The sequence below is a fragment of the Dama dama genome, chromosome 4 (genome assembly GCF_033118175.1).
Source record: "Dama dama isolate Ldn47 chromosome 4, ASM3311817v1, whole genome shotgun sequence".
NCBI lineage: Eukaryota > Metazoa > Chordata > Mammalia > Artiodactyla > Cervidae > Dama > Dama dama.
This window is the reverse complement of record NC_083684.1, coordinates 56,238,068-56,253,673: the sequence shown is the minus strand read 5'-3', so window position 1 is coordinate 56,253,673 and position 15,606 is coordinate 56,238,068. Positions and strand designations below refer to the sequence as shown.

The 15,606-nt window shown below is 45.6% G+C and overlaps 1 long non-coding RNA gene across 1 annotated transcript; it reads right to left on the bottom strand.

Moving 5' to 3' along the window:
* Positions 1-7,672: 7,672 nt before the first annotated feature.
* Positions 7,673-15,305, bottom strand: LOC133054430 (uncharacterized). The gene is made up of 4 exons (XR_009692446.1): positions 12,002-15,305; positions 11,802-11,892; positions 11,264-11,345; positions 7,673-9,633 (listed from the first exon to the last, which is right to left on the bottom strand). It is a non-coding gene; the product is annotated as an uncharacterized LOC133054430 (long non-coding RNA).
* Between the last annotated feature and the right edge of the window lie 301 nt (positions 15,306-15,606).

Here is a 15,606-nt window from a genome sequence, read left to right as displayed (position 1 = left end):
ATGGTAAAGAATCTGCCTGCAATACAGTAGATGGGGTTCCATCCCTGGGTCGGGAAGATCCCCTGGAGAAGGGAATGGCCATCACTCCAGTGTTCTTGCCTGGAGAATTCCATGGACAAAGGAGCCTGGAGGGCTACAGTCCATGGAGTTGCAGAGAGGTGGACACAACTGAGCAACTAACACTTTAACTTTTCATGTGTAGTTACCTGCATCGCCAGCAGATTCTTAACCACTTAGTCCACTAGGGAATCCCCAGATGTCTTTTTATCCAAGATATTTCTGCAAACACTTGGACACACAAAACTCCTCATATATACTATTTATTAAGACAGGATCACACCTGGGTATGAATGTGGCTGAACTTCTGGGCTTTTATTTGTAAAAGCATGAGGCAAACCAAACATCAGGGTCTCTTACTGGTAAAGAATGAGTGACTGGATGTGGCGGGGGGGACAAGCTTGCAATCAACACTGATGACAGCTATTCTCCCCAGGCTCGAGTGCTGTGAAGTTACAACCCCTAAAACTTTCAGAGTGCATTTAGTGCAGTGAAAGTTGCTTCAGTTGTGTCCAACTCTTTGCAACCCCATGGACTGTAGCCCCCCAGGGTCCTCTGTCCATGCACTTCTCCAGGCAAGAATACTGGAGTGGGTTGCCATTCCCTTCTCCCTGACCCAGGTATTGCATTTCAGGCAGATTCTCTATCATCTGAGCCAGTGAACTTAAAGTATGTCTAAATGACTCAGCCTTGGGGAAGATGAATAATCTCTGAAGAGCAGGGCTGCAGGCACTGACATTGGGTTCATTTAAATCTGGGCACATGGGACCTAGAATCCAGGAGGTTCTAGATGACATCTGTGCTCACAAGGCTCCTGCTATTCAGAGCTGTGGCTGATTCCCTCTGGGTAGATTCTGGGGAGAAAGGGCTTGTCTCTGATGAGGCTGGTGTCCCTTCCCTTGTCCTCAGCATCCCCTTTCTCACCCACAGCTTCCTAGTCTCTGTCTCCAATCCCTGCCCACATTATGCCCTCCTGGGGCCCATGTGGAAGCCTCCCCTAGCCTCAGTCTACCCTTTCCCATCCTGCCTATCATATTGTCTAGGCAGTTGACAGCCCTCCTCTGCTTGCTGAGCTCCTGATCAACCATGTGCAAAAAGGCAGGACAGAAGTGGGAGCTGTCTGTGTTGCTGGAGTGGATCAGCTCAGAAATCTTGCTAGGAAAGGAGGGCCCCAGGAAGGATTTACAAGGTAGATCACACTTGTGTTCTGTAGTGTTTTAGGTTGCTTCAACAGGACTGCCATGCCTGGACATGTGAGACCTCCAGCAGGTGAGTTTACTCCATCTCCAGCCCAGATTCTCACCCGAGTGGTCTAACCACAAATGAATGTTCCCCACCGTCATTTCCTGTTATTGCAATTTTTTTTTTCCTGTTTTTTTTTTTTTTTTTGTGCACTGGGTTTTTGTTGCTGTGTGTGGGCTTTCTCTCTGCTGTGAGTGGAGGCTACTCTCTAGTTGGAGTGCTCACGCTTCTTGTTGTGGTGGCTTCTCTTGTTGTGGAGCACGGGCCCTAGGCAGGCAGGCTTCAGTAGTTGTGGAGCACGGGCTTAAATGCCCCAAGGCATGTGAAATCTTCACAGACCAGGGATGGAACCCATGTCCCTGCATTGGCAGGTGGACCATTAACCACCGGAGCACCAGGGAAGCTTTACATGTATCTTTCTTGGTACATGTAACTCTTCTTCATTTCAATGGTAGATTGAATCCTACTGCTGCTGTGTAACCACTAAGTTGTGTCTGAATCTTTTGTGACCCCATGGATTGTAACCCGCCAGGCTCCCTGAGATTTGCTAGGCAAGAACCCTGGAGTGGGTTGCCCTTATCTCCTCCAGGAGATCTTTCCAAGCCAGGGATCGAACCTCTGTCTCTTGAAATGGCAGGCGGGTTCTTTACCACTGAGCCACTGGGCAAGCCCAGGAGGACCCTGAGGTGTACCAAAAAGGGACTCAGAGCCAGGCCAAGGGAGATGATTGGCTAAAGGAAATCCAGAAGAAATGCCCCAGAAAAGTGATTCTAACTACCATGAGGCCCAACCCCCCCCTACTCTTTCTGAGCCCTCTGGTGTGTCTGTCCACAAGCACCCTTTCCCTCCTAAGAAACACTTTGCTTGCGTCACCACTTTCCATCTCTAGGTGGAGATTCACCGCTACATAGATAATGAGTCAGGTTTGTCACGGCCATTCTCCCTGGCGGTCTGGTGGTCAGGATCCAGTGCTCTCCCTCCACAGCCCGACCGCGGCCTCTGGCCAGGAGCTGCAGCCCTGCTTCGAGTCACTGCAGGCTGAGGTCAGCCTCCTGCCTGGCTGTGTGCTGACCTCCTCCCCCTGCTGGGCTGAGGCTCCAGCCAGGCACAGGGCAGGGGAAGGGCCAGATCTGGAGGAGCGAGGCCAAGGGATCTGAGCCCCCCTGGGGCTGAGGGCTGGGGAGGTTTTCAAAGGGCACATTCTGGAGGGGAGTCTGAGGGGCTCAGTGTGGGGCGCAGGGGTAGCGCTGTGGCCCAGACCCGGGAGCTCGGAGACCAGTTCCTAATCTGAGCAGAGGGGCTCTGGTGGTCTTGAGAGAAGTTGGGGGTGCACAGGACCCAGACGCCAGTCTTCAAGGGACTGAACAGGGTCAGAGCAGAGGGAAGGAGAAGCTCTTGTGAACCCTTAAGGAAATGCATTATTGTGTTAGAGGACTTATCACTGTGGGATGTTTATGACCAAGATTTCAGTTTGCTTATGATTTATACATCCCAACTCTGCCTGCCTAACCAACAAGACTTATTTGAACCTGGAGAGACATCACTAACATGATGGTAACAGTGTTCAGGAGACAAAGATGACCCAGCTTGCCTTCCTGTATTGGCTCCTCCACTGCAAGAACCAGGAAAAAATACAGAAACCAAATATTTGCTGTTACCGGCAACGCACAGATGTCACCTTCCTGCCTGTGTGCCTGTTCAGTCGTTCTTTGTGACCCTTTGGACTGTGGCCCCCCCAGGCTCCTATGTCCATGGGATTTCCCAGGGAAAAATACTGTAGTGGCATGCCATTTCCTCCTCCAGGGGATCTTACCGATCCAGAGACCAGACTCGAGTCCCCGGCGTGTCCTGCATGGCAGGCACATTCTTTACCGCTGAGCCACCCTGACAACGTATAGACTTCACCCTAAAGAAATGAAGGGCATCTGAACTCTCCTGTGGTCTCCTGCCTGTTTCTGGGCTGACTTCCTTCTCCTGGAGGGCTGAGATTCCAGTCAGGGGCAGACCAGGGGAAGGGCCAGATTGTAACCAAGCAGGACCCACTGAGGCATTCCCAGAATAAACCCCCAGTCAAGCCCTCCACCAGCCTTTTGTCTGTAGAAACTCTTTCACCAAATAATCCATCTAGGGGCTTCCCTGGCGGTCTGTTGGCTAAGACTCCACCAGTCAAATTCATGGGGTGAAGTCAGGATCCAGGTAGGGGAACAAAGATCCCTCATGCCTTCTGGTGAGGTTGGGGGTGGGGGGAAGAAAAGGATAAATTTCATCAGAGCAGTAAGGACATCCTGAAGGGGAAAATGTCAAACAAGACAAAATAATAAGACTTGAGCCATCAAACAAAGTCAAGAAATTTTCTTCCTCAAGGTCTCTTGATAATATTCTGTGCCTTATGTGTGAGCTATTTTGCAGTTACCAAACCCCCACCAGGATGAAGAAGTTAACTGCTGCCCACAGCAGGTATACCCCAGACTGGTTGCAACAAGAAGGTTGATGCTGCGGCCTCCCCACTACCTCAACGCCAGCCAGGGCTCCATAAACACTAAAGACTCCACATACCTGCTTTAGGCTGGGACTCACGGTCTTGGGGGCACTAGGCCAATGTGGCCTAATTTTCCTAGCAAAGGAGTAAAGCTCTTTCTTTCTACCTCACCCCAAATTCTTTCTTATAGATGTCACTCTGCCTTGGTATGCAGAGGCTGAATTTTGGTAACAAATATGGACTCCTGTGTGGGGTTGGCTTAGGGATGACCCCACGGGTGTCCCCTGGCTCCATCACACTCTCTAGATTTTTCCTCCATGCAGCCTCTTTCCAGAAGTTTGGAACAGTGGGAAGATTCCTTCAGAGGCCTGATCCCAGAAGACCCATGTCAAGAAGGCTGAGCCCCAGTCATACTCGGGGACACCAAGGCGGTAGAGGAGGGAAGAGGAAGGGCCGCCCTAGAGGGTGGGGAGGCCACCTTCACCTCAAGGATGTTCCTCTCTTCCTCCAGCCCATGCCAGCTTGAATTTGGTGCTCCAAGGAATTATTTTGAGGAAGAAGAAAGACAGCATATGGGACATCAAGACATCTTGGTCAGCATCTGGGTGAGTCCCCCGCTATGTATCCGAGGCTCCTTCAACATGTCCATCTGAGGAACATTTGTTTCCATCTGGGGAACGCTGAGTGCCTGTCTGGTTAGTTTTCATGTTGGAAATCCCATGTGTGAGGTCTAAGGACTAAGGTCATGGACGTGGCAGGAACTGGAAGCAGCCACTCTGAGCTTTATGCTTTCTGGTGTCTCTCCCCTGGTATAAGATTTCCATCAGCTAATGAGGTCTGGTTTGTATTTGGCTCATGGGTGTCTATTCAAAAATGGGAAATGCTCCTTTGATCCCCTCTGATAACCTCCTAGGACACACTTTGGAAGACTAGTCAACCTACAGAGAAGGCAATGGCACCCCACTCCAGTACTCTGGCCTGGAAAAGCCCATGGACAGAGGAGCCTGGTAGGCTGCAGTCCATAGGGTCACCAAGAGTCGGACAAGACTGAGCGACTTCACTTGAAGTTTACACTTTCATGCATTGGAGAAGGAAATGGCACCTCACTCCAGTGTTCTTGCCTGGAGAATCCCAGGGACGGGGGAGCCTGGTGGGCTGCCGTCTATGGGGTGGGCTGCCGTCTATGGGGTCGCACAGAGTCGGACACAACTGAAGTGACTTAGCAGCAGCAGCAGCAGTCAACCCACAGGTTTAAACCTATCAACAAGGACAAAATAGTTTAACACTATGGAGTCACAATATTCTTTAGACTTTGGAGAAAATGGTTGAGATGAAACTCTTTTGAAATTTCAGGACTGGTTCCTTTTGCATGTGCAGTTGGAGAGAGATGGCTTGATAACACACTTTAGTTTTCTAGAACACTCACCCTTAGAGAACAAAGATACTCCTAGGAGAAAAGTTGATGTTAAGCCTCACCATGTCCCTGAAGTATTAATACAAACAAGCCCACATGGCCTGCATTTCAGCCTTGGCTTACTTAGAAGAATTGAAACCGAGTCGGGGGCAGGGGTGGAAGGAGGGAAGAAAAAGAAGCCTTTGACCTCAAGTGTGTACATTTGACTATTCTCATTGTTTTTCATAATCCGACAAGTTTAAATGCAGTGCCTGATTCATGAAATGTAAAATGATGAAACAGATCTCTGCTCATGTGTATGTCTCAGTGAGTGTCTTTATCTTTAGAAAATATTCTTGAGACTAACTTTTAAATGAGCTCTATTCCATTGACTTAAAGAAAAATAAGCACTTACAAATTTCTAAAAGTCACAAAATCTGAGAAATGTTCAATATTATTTCTGTGTCTGGTACTGACATCAGTTTAGCTTCGTTAATTATGTCTGATTACTAGAGGCATGAGACACCAACATTTAGCCTCAGCACCAACTTTCATTGTACCGAGTTCTACTGCTAGTCCGTAGGTCACACCTGTTGCAAAATGTGTCAGCACGAAAGTTCACTCACACTGATATTGTCATAAATATCTGAGATAAATGGTATAAAGCCTTTAGGTAAGCTCTTTAAAAGAATTTTGTTTTTCTGGATTCTTGGGACTTTAAACAATTAGAGTTTTGTTAAAAAAGTTGAAGGACGAGAATTCATTGAAGATTAAATCAATTTTATATAAAATACTGAAACATTGACTTCTGAACAAGTCTATGTTTACTTACCTTTGCCTTTTATGAAAAAACACTAAATATATTTCAGTTTCATAGTAGATATCTTGTACCACATAAAGAAAAATTTTGCCATAAAATATGTATGTTTTATAGGGTATAAAATTTAATGTTGTTAAAGAAAATAAATTGCTTGTTTCTTGGTTTTAAGTTTTAAGACATTAAAAATTCAATATGTTTTAATATCTGCTAAAAAATATAATAATAAATATAAATATATAAATAAAATATTACATTTAAATGATATAATATATAGCATAATAATATATAATAAAAGATTGTATAGTCAGAGTATATATTATTTTATACAATATATTGATATTAATATATATTATAATCAGTTCAGTTCAGTTCAGCTGCTCAGCTGTGTCCAACTCTTGTGACCCCATGAATCGCAGCACGCCAGGCCTCCCTGTCCATCACCAACTCCCGGAGTTAACTCAAACTCATGTCCATCGAGTCGGTGATGCCATCCAACCATCTCATCCTCTGTTGTCCCCTTCTCCTCCTGCCCCCAGTCCCTCCCAGCATCAGGGTCTTTTCCAATGAGTCAACACTTCGCATGAAGTGGCCAAAGTATTAGAGTTTCAGCTTCAGCATCAGTCCTTCCAATGAACACCCAGGACTGATCTCCTTGAGGATGGACTGGTTGGATCTCCTTGCAGTCCAAGGAACTCTCAAGAGTCTTCTCCAACACCACAGTTCAAAAGCATCACTTGTTCAGCGCTCAGCTTTCTTCACAGTCCAACTCTCACATCCAGACATGACCACTGGAAAAACCATAGCCTTGACTAGATGAAACTTTGTTGGCAAAGTAATGTCTCTGCTTTTAAATATGCTATCTATGTTGGTCATAACTTTCCTTCCAAGGAGTAAGCGTCTTTTAATTTCAAGGCTGCAATCACCATCTGCAGTGATTTTGGAGCCCCCCAAAATAAACTCTGACACTGTTTCCACTGTCTCCCCATCTATTTCCCATGAAGTGATGGGACCAGATGCCATGATCTTAATTTTCTGAATGTTGAGCTTTAAGCCAACTATTTCACTCTCCTCTTTCACTTTCATCAAGAGGCTTTTTAGTTCCTCTTCACTTTCTGCCATAAGGGAGGTGTCATTTGCATAGCTGAGGTTATTGATATTTCTTTTATAATACATTAATATATAACATTATATATAAAGTATGATTTAGATATAATATACAATGTATAATATATATTATATATTGTAATATATTATATATAATGTATTACATATAATTTTATATATATGACTAAAATATATAATGACATATTATATAATGTTATTATATGTGATATATATTATATATAATGTTATTATACATTTTAATTTCTATATATATCTTATATAATACATGATATAGTATAAGTAATATATAATTTAAATATGATATATATTTTATATAATTATAGTAATACATACTTATCATTAATCATATAATTAAATATTAATATAAATTTGTTTTAGATAAATTTATAAAAATTTTAAAATTCATGTAAATTTTAAAAATACAAATTATATAAATTTTAATTTATATTAATATATAATTAATATAGTATCATTATAGTATATTAAGGAAAGGTTGATGCTGAATCATGCAAAGATGCTGGAGGAGAAGAATTCAATCCAGGGCCAGAGATGAGGCTTGATCGCTCAGAGCTTTTGTGTAATAAAGTTTATTAAAGTATCAAAGGGATAGAGAAAGCTTCCGACATAGACATCAGAAGGGGGCAGAAAGAATACCCCCTTGCTAGCATTAGCCATGGAGTCATATACTCTCAAATTAGTTATTACAGTGAATCAAAAGAATGTCTGGAGGTTGTAAAGACCTCACCAGACCTACTGCCATAATTTACATTTTGAGATAACAGGATTAGCCAGAAGGTTTTTTTTCCAGAGACTGTCCTCAAGTAGGATACATTATTGTTATATAATCCTAAGGAATGTAGAGGGAAAAAAAGTTTGTCCTTTCTTCCTCCTTGAGAATTCCAGACCCCTCTCTCCTTGGGGACCCCTGGACTTCCTATCAACCTGCCGAGGAATTGACTCTCTCATCCCCCCTTTGCTTTTAGGAGAATTATGTTGCCAAGGGAAAGGGGCGCCGTTTTCGTTCCATAACTACTTCCTGCTGTTTAGGGGCGTGGTCCCTAAGTTGTTGAGGCAACATATTCTCCTAACCCTCGTATTGAGGGTCTCTCATCCAGGGGTCCCAAGTAATATTTGAAAGAGGCTGTGGCACTCCTAGGAGCTTGGACAACCATTTCTAACTTAAAAGCCTTCATGGACTAGAAACAAATCCAATGACACAGATGCAGGGAGCAAACAACAAAAATAGAACAATCAGAATTATTGTAATTAAGATAGCTTTCCACCCTGGGGAAGTAGTTAACGTCTCCCAAAGTGAAGCAATTGAGGCTTCAGGAGTATCCCTAGCCCCAGTCATCTGGGTCATGTGTTTAGTAAAGTGAGTGACATTAGTGCTCATCTCAGGTATATACGCACAGCACTGGGTATGAAGAATGGCACAAGTTCCTCCTTGCGCGGCTGTCAGATATCTAAAGCCAATCTGTTTTGTAAAACCACCTTTCTAATTCGTGCTTGTTCAGCATTAAGAGCTGAACTAGCTTTTTGAGAACCTTGTAATGCCTGTTGAGTACAATTAGTCAAACCATCCACTCGTAGCATAACATCTGTAGTTCCCAAAGAGGGGACAAACACTGCAGCCAAATAACCATACCAGTGAAATACAGACCGTGCCCACCGAGTTGTAAGGTGGGGTAAATTAGCAGGCTTCTCTGGAAGCTCTGAAAATATAAAGCCGTGAGTAAAGGCTAGACCTAGGGTGCATCTCCCTGTCCACCCAGGGGGAAGCCATGCCCATAGGTAAGAGCCACATGTCCAATAAGTCCCGTTTGGAGCAAGCCAGCATGACATAGATATCCAGTCCCAATCAGTGCCTGGCCAGACAAAGGGAGGACCTGAATTGGGGTTGGAAAACATGGGAATGATTACATTGCATATTTCCTGAGGCAAAAATCCCAAGTGTTTTCAATCACTATAACTTAAGTTGTTGACTAATTTCTGGGGATGGCTTTATTTGTTCCCAGCAAATAGGGGCAGTAGATATTAGACGTCCTTTTTCAGGAGTTAACCATATAACCTCATCCCATATTTGATAAACATCAGGTAAAAATCCATTAGATCTAGACCTATTTGCCTCGTGTGTAGCAAAATAGTCATTGAAACGAGACAATGTATAATGAAAATTAAACATCACATTGTGTCCATAGTTAAAGAACAACATGTTGCACCAGTCCATTATAGGGTTGTTAGATGTCATCAGTTTAAGAAGAGGCATCACATATGATTGTTGTCGAAGGTATTCGCAGACTTGGAGAAAGTCTTTTCCTTGAAGTGGAGATGTCCACCACGGGAAGCCTTCCACTGATGAAGAGGGGAGCGCACCACAAACCCAGCAGTTAGACCGATTGTGGAATGCAGCATAGAGTGAGCCCAGGACAGGAAGGCGTTGTCTTGAGGATCAGACGGCAGACTCAGGATTTTTGGAGTCAGCATAAGTAGGCTCACATAGGTTATCAGGCCCATCTGAAAAGTACAAAGTCAGAGCATAGAAAGTAAAGACATAAAACGAAGTCACTTAGTTCTGGTCAGGGTGCCACCTCTTAACTCGAGTGTGATGTACCCACGAATAAATTCCTGGCACTCTGAGAGCTGTGGGAGAAGAAAGAATAACCTGGTAAGGGCCTTCCCAGAGGGGCTCGAGGGATGGGCCCCCAGACCCTAATGTTTTTATGAGGACCTCAGTTCCTGGCTCAAACAGAGGCTTGCTTGACTTAGAGGCTGGGTCAGGAGTTGTCTCCTGGAGTTCTGTTAATGCCAGTTGAAAAGCTGAGAGCTGAGTTACATAATTAGTTAATTCCAAGGCTTCGGGGTCTAACAATGTCCGTGCATAAGAAAGGCCTTCGATAAATACATTCAAAGGGGGACAGTCCCTCCCTTTTGGGGACAGTTTGAGCCCTCATTAGGACAGAAGACCCTACAACTGGCCACCGTTCACCATCTTCCAGTGGGTACTGCGGTCATGCAGTATCACATAGGAAGACCAGGCGTGTCTTCTTTAAGCCCTGGGGATCAAACCTATCCCAGTTTTTCAGGATACAGTTCAAAGGGGTGAGGCTGGAATTGTCAGCTCCCATCTACAAAAGAGAAAAAAGCGACCAGCGCCCTCTTTCTACCGGAGGCATCCCTCCCTGCTCTAGATGAGGGTGTAGACAGACTTTACACCAAAGCTTTTCTTTCCTGGTCGGACTTAGTCTGTCCCTTACCGACGCAGGTGACATTCTCGGCCCTCCCGGTTCTACCACCGAGATGGGGTGGAGATGCACCAGGGGTAGACCTGATGGCATCCCTGACTGACGTCCAGCTCCTCACCATTAACACCTTGCTTACCTCTGATGCCACCCACGGTGCAATCAGAGTAACCTTCCAGAATGCCTCCCAAGCTAAGACTGCTGGGGGAAACATTCTCGTCCCCTGAGTGCCTGTGCACGACCCTCAGTGTATTTCTGACCACAATAAGTCCGATACGAACATAAAACTGAGATGTTCCTTCCAAGCATCACCACACCAGTATAAGAGCCTCCTCTGGTCCACTAAAAGCCAGCGTTACCAAAGGAAAAAAACCCATTATAGTTTTAATCTGAGTAACCTTTAACCTCAGAGATGCTTTTGGAGCTAGAGCTCCATCTAGCTTCCAAACTTTCCATGCCTAGCGAGGCTAGGCACTTCCTGACTACCAATCCAAGTTTGGGACCTAAGTCATAGTACCCAGTAACAGCATAGATCACAAGTCCCTTGAAAGTCTATGATCCGACAGATTAGGTTAGTACTTCTAATTCCAAGGAGTTAGGAGATGGTCAAAGAGACCGAAAAGTTTGACCGAGAAAGGAGAGTTCGGTCCACACACTTTGCCCATGTCTGGTTGGCCCCCGAAGGAGACATTGGGTGCCTCTTGGCATTGGCAGATGGTATAAACCCCCAACAGGTTTCTGCCATAAGCCGTATGAGGTCACCACGGAACCGCAGAGAAGGGCTCCTCACTTGCTTTGCGCGGGGCATGTCATTCATTCACACAAGCACACCGTAGAGTTAGTGAAGTACAGCAGGAAACATATTCGCTAGGAGAACAAAGAACTAGAGCTCCAAGCATCCTTACCTTGTCCTGAAGAATCCCAGACGAGCCCCCAAGATGAAAGGCTGTTGCTGAACCTCAGGAAAGACGCCGGGATTTTTGGCCTCTGGAGGAGAAGAAGAATTCAATCTGCGACCAGAGATGACGCTTGATCGCTCAGAGCTTTGTGTAATAAATTTTATTAAAGTATAAAGGAGACAGAGAAAGCTTCTGACATAGGCATCAGAAGGGGGCAGAAAGAGTATCCCATTGCTAGTGTTAGCAATGGAATTATGTACTCTCTAATTAGTTATTACATTGAATCAAAAGAATGCCTGGAGGTTTTAAACACCTCATTAGACCTACTCCCATAATTTACACCTTAAGGTAACAGGATTAGCCAGAAGGTTTTTTCCAGAGACTGTCCTCAAGCAGGACACATTATTGTTATATAATCCTAAGGAACGTAGGGGCACAAAAAAGTTTGTCTTTTCTTCCTGCTTGAGAATTCCAGACCCCTCTCTCTTTGGGGACCCCTCGACTTCCTATCAACCTGCCTAGGAATGGATTTTCTCAGACTTACCCAGATGCTGGCCAAGGTGTCTCCATGTCCCTGATGCTTTCTCCTTCATCCAAATAATTCTTTGGAGCAGAAAAATTCAGGCTGGTATAGGCTGGAGAAAGAAAGAAACTTCTTTCTAGCAAAGGTGGCCTCCCCAGCTTCTAGGATGGTCTTCCCTCACCCTCCACTTCTGACTCAGCCCCCACTGCCTGGATGAGTACCTGGTATGATGAGCTCAGCCTTCTTGATAAGGGTCCCAGGCAACCTGGCCGCTGAAGGAATCTTCCAACCCTCTGCCTTCTCAAAAGAGGCTGGCATGGAGGAATGACCTCGGAGAGTCTGGTCAAACCAGGGCACCCCCGTGGGGCTGCCCCTAAGTCAACCCTATACTGAACGCCCAATTTGTTGCCAAAATCCGGCCTCCATACAGTGGTGCGGGATGAAACCTTTAAGGAAGAGTTGGGTGACGTAGAAAGAAATTAGCTTTACTGTTTGGCCAGGCAAAGAGGGCCACAGCAGGCAACGCCTTAAGCCTGTGTCCCAGCCTTGTGGTGGCACTGAGGCGTTTCACAGTGTTTACGGAGCCGTGGTCGGTGGTGAGGTAACCAAGAGGCAGCGTCATCAACCTTCTGGTTCCAAGTGGTCTGGGGTTGGCGTGCTTGTGGGCAACGTACAGTTAACTTCCTCCACCTGGTAGAGGTTTCAGTATCCACTAAACAGTTCACATATAAGGCACAGAACAATATCTATAGACCTCGAGGAAGAACTAAATAAAGGTCCTTGACTTTGTCTACTGGCTGAAGTATTATTAGTTTGGCTTGTTTGACTGTTTTCCTTTTCTTTCTGCATTTTCTCACTTCTCTGATTAAATTCATGCTTTAAAAAATTTTTTTACTTTTAATTTTCTGGCCACATCGCACGGTAAGTAGGATTCTTGTTCCCCAACCAAAGATCAAACCTGCGTTCCCTGCAGTGGAAGTTCAGAGTCTTCACCCACTGGACCCCCAAGGAAGTTCCCAAATTTATTCTTTGATGAAAGTTTTTCAACAGACAAAAGGCAGGCAGAAGGCTTGGCTGGGGTTCTTTTCTGGGAAAGCCTCATAGGGTCCTGCCCGCTCACCATCTGGCCCCTCCCCTGCTCTGCACCCGGCTGGAGTCTCAGTCAGCACAGAACCAGGCAGAAGACCACATGACCGTTTCGTAATCCTTTACGTCCCCAGGGTCACGTCTATTCACTGCCAGGAAGGCAGAGTGGGCGTGTTGCTTATAACAGCAAAAGTTCGATTTCTAAATGTTTGCCAGTGTTGGAGGACATCACAGTTTAGCGGCCAACACAGGAAGCCACGCTGGTAATCTGAGTCTCCCAATCCTTGTTATCATGTTAGTGATGTCTCCCCAGTTTTAAATCAGTCCTCTCTCTTAGACAGAGGAGTCGGTATTTATAATTAATAGGGATATCCAAATCTCTACTGTTAACTTCCCTCAATGATGCGGCTTCTTAAACAATAATACACGAAATCAGCTTCTAAGATTTCGCAATGATAGCATAGATTCCAAACAGATATATAAGAAGAAATTAAACCATAATGACTTCTGCTGGTTGGCGACCAAACATCTTTTAAAAAATGTATATGATATTGTTTTCTGAACAATTCACGTTTAACTGGTTGCTATCTTGTGTAGTACAAATATCAGCATCCCTTGGACTGGGCAACCCAACAGTTCAAGGGTTTCAGGGCTTGTTTCGTTCCATACATCATTAATTTATCTATAAGAGACCCACAGAGAATATATATTATGCATACAAACAGACGCGTCTGACTGTGACCCCATAGACTATGTAGCCCAATAGGTTCCTCTGTCCATGGAATTTTCCAGGCAAGACTACTGGAGTGGGTTGTCATTTCCTACTCCAAGGGATCTTCGTGACCCAGAGATTCAACCTGCATCCTTGCATCTCCTGCATTGGCAGGTGGATTCTTTACTACTGTGTCACCTGGGAAACCCCACATTATATATGCATTTTTTATTATACATATTATTATATATCAAACACTGGTATGTATCTGGTACATGTAGTTTGCTTTGACTTTCATTTTCTTTTCCGTTGAGAGTTTTGTTCCTTTCATTACTTAAAAATTTTTTTCCCTAGGGGTATAGTTGATTTACAATGTTGTGTTAGCTTCAGGAATAGAGCAAAGTGAGTCAGTTATACATATATCCACTCTTTTCTAGATTCTTCTTCCATATAGGTCATCACAGAGTACTGAGTAGAGCTCCCCGCGCTACAGAAGGTCGTTATTCCTCGTATATTTTATACACAAGCTCAGACTTCCAATTCATCCCTCCTTGCCTTACCCCAGGTAACCATAAGATTGCTTTCTGCATCTATAATTTTGTTTTGTAGATAAGTTCATTTGTACCCTTTTTTCATTTCTCAGTTGGTGTGTTTTAGATAGTTTTGGTTAGATAAAATGAAAGACTAAACATAATCTATTAAGTGGGAGGAAACAGCGGCAAATAATATATATATGATATTACTTACATGAGGAATCTAACAAAATACCACAAACTAGTATATGTAACAAAAAGGAAGCAGACACCTGGATATATTGAAGTAAATAGGGGTTTCCAGTGGGGGCGGTGGCTAAACATAGTGGAGAAGGAGTGGGAGGAACAAACCACCGCAGAAAGACAGGCAGGAGGATGAACTATACAATACGGGGATACAGCCACTATTTTGTGATAACTGTAAATGGAAAGTAACCTTTCATCATTCAGCGCACTTCGGTTGCTCAGTCGTGTCCAACTCTTTGCGACCCCATGGACTGCAGCAGGCCAGGCTTCCCTGTACATCTGCATCAACTTCAATCATTATAAACTGTGAAATAAACGTTACATTAGATTTTTTTGAAAAGGGAGTCGAGTCTGGGGGAGCCGGGAAAGGGGGGAAGTGAGGGAGGCCAAAGGAGGAGGTCTTGCGGTGGGACTAGAGCATGGGCCGGAGGGCAGGGTTTCCAGGCTCCCGCTGGACCCGGCTGGGAAAGGCGGCGCTGCTCTGAGCTGGGCAGGGCATCCAGCATCTGGGGAAGCCCTGGCGGAAAGGGAATGTCCGTCTCTGGGCTTCAGATGTCCTCCGCTGAGTTTCCAAAGTGCTGAGATGTGTGAGGAAGTGAAACTAACTGAGACCACCGTGGCGGCTGAAGAGGAGCCAGAGCCAGGGGGAGAGGGGAGCGCGGGCAGAAGCATCCAGAACACGAGGGTACAGGATGAGTGAGAATGATGAAGACTGTGGTAGGCAGAGCCCAGAAGGATCTAGAAAAGCCCGGAAGCGGCTCTAGGGGGCAGGGCATGAAGAGCGGGTTCCTGCCTTCGGGGAAGGGAAGGGAAAGCGGGGGTGAGGGCGGGGCCGCTTGTGCAGTTTCATTTCTCGAGGCAACAAGAGGCCTCAGTCTCATCTTCCGCTTTTGGAACCGCCAGCCTCCAGGCCCCCCTTGGGAAGCACAGAGCTTGTTGCGGTCCACACCGTCCACACTTCCCCTCCCAGAACGCTCCTTACACTTTGAGGGCTCCGCGGTGGCCTGGAGCTTCTCCTTCCCTCTGTTCTCGCCCAATTCTCTCCCTTGCCCGGAGCCCCACGCATCCCTGACTCCTCTCAAGGCCCCACGGCTCCTCGCCCTCCCCTCAGGTCGGGATCAGCCCGCCCCAAACTCCCAGGTCGGCACCCACAGGGCACATGCCCGTTAAAGGTTCATTTGGCATCCCCCCCCCCCCACCGTTGGCCAGACCCCCAGATAGAGTGGGCAACTTCCTGGCCAGCCAGGCG